Source organism: Tamandua tetradactyla, chromosome 18 (genome assembly GCF_023851605.1).
Source record: "Tamandua tetradactyla isolate mTamTet1 chromosome 18, mTamTet1.pri, whole genome shotgun sequence".
Taxonomy (NCBI): Eukaryota; Metazoa; Chordata; class Mammalia; order Pilosa; family Myrmecophagidae; genus Tamandua; species Tamandua tetradactyla.
Genome location: NC_135344.1, coordinates 70,893,323 through 70,894,934, shown reverse-complemented (window position 1 = coordinate 70,894,934; position 1,612 = coordinate 70,893,323). Strand labels below are relative to the sequence as shown.

The 1,612-nt window shown below is 36.5% G+C and overlaps 1 long non-coding RNA gene across 1 annotated transcript; it reads right to left on the bottom strand.

The window, feature by feature from the left end:
• Positions 1-361: 361 nt before the first annotated feature.
• On the bottom strand, positions 362-1,254 carry LOC143662699 (uncharacterized). Its single transcript, XR_013165550.1, has 3 exons — positions 1,128-1,254; positions 809-868; positions 362-442 (listed from the first exon to the last, which is right to left on the bottom strand). It is a non-coding gene; the product is annotated as an uncharacterized LOC143662699 (long non-coding RNA).
• Positions 1,255-1,612: the final 358 nt, after the last annotated feature.

Sequence of the window (1,612 nt, the reverse complement as noted above, 5' to 3'; positions counted from 1 at the left end):
AAAACAGACTACTTTCTACTCTGTAAAAGGATGAGGATTTTAGAACACTTCATTTGTACCATATCTACTCCCCATCTCCCCAATATTTACTAATACTATGAAGTAGTATTATTTTTATATTGTCGAAGAGTGCACGTTTTTATTCTCATCTATTTGACTGTGAGCTCCACCAGTCTTTGCAGTTACTTCTATTATGGTGGATTCTGTACTCACCATTCTTTCCCCAGGGCTTCTTCTCAGTTCAAGTCTTCGTTTTGATGTAACTGTTTCTTTGTCGAGATAGATTTTTTTACTAGAAGGTGCACCTATTTATTCCCAACAGGCATTTCCATTGCTCCTTAGAAAAGAAAAAGCTTCATGATACTGTTTGCCTTTTCCAGATAAATGGAGATACTGGCGAGGTTTTTCAAGAAGTTGCTGAGTTTGCAGTTTCGTTTCCAGGCTAGGCAAACGGGAACAGAAGCCGTGTTGACTCTCTTGGCTTTCCTCCTTTAGCTAACAGATTTTTTTGTTCTGTTTTGTTTTTGCATCAGGTAATGTGCGCGTGTGTGGGTGTGTGTTTGGTAAGTACTGACACATTAAACTATTTCCCATTGATTCAATTCAAATTGCCAATTTCCAGATGGACAGTGATTTCACCAACACATCAATCAGTTTGTCTTTCCTTAAAATATTTATATCTTCAATTGGCTAGACCTTCCAGACTAGTGTTAACTAACAGTTATTGCTTTCCACTCCTTTTTAATTTTACTTTTATTATCATATAAAAAATTCAAAGATGTCAGTGAAAAAATTGAGGTTCCCTTACCTTCCCATCTCAGAGGTAAGTTCACCATTATCCATACAGGTCTTCTTATATACATTTCACCTACATATGCATAAATAAACATGACTTTAGTAATCTTTTAACAAAAGTTAGATTCCACAGCATATAGTTCTATGCTTTGCTTTCCTCATTCATGGAGATCCGTATCACTAGATAAAAACCATCATTCTTTTAAAACTACAGACTGTTTTATAACAGAGATGTTCCATAAATCATCTATATAGATGGGCATTTCACTTGACTTTTCAATTAGATTTAAAACACTCAGAGTTGCTCAAAAGTAGTTAAATTGGCTCCCTACCTAAATGTTTCTACTGACAACTCAGTTGTGATGTTAAAAGAGAACGAAATCATCGATGACAAATTACACAGATGGAATGAGAGGACTGGGAAGCAAAAGGTGGGTGGTATGCACCTGAAACTATGAAAAAAATGAATGTATCAGGAGTATATGAAAACAAGACTGTATCAGAGATATATCCCCTCACCAGTTACGTGCTCCTATCACATCATATGGCTTTCCTTTGTGACACTTACCCCTGGTTTAACTCTTTGTTTACGTGCCTGATTACTGGCATGGTAAGACTCAGAGTCTAAACATTTGTCTCTTCCACTAGAGTATAAACTCCCTGAGGGCAGAGCCATTCGGTTTTTGCTCATTTTATCCCAGTCTCGCACAGTGACTGTGACAGGCCTGGAAAGAGTTTGGACTTTATCCTAAATATCAATTAAAGTTTTTGTTGTCATTCAGGCAAATGCAGAAGAAATCTTCCCTAGAATAGAATT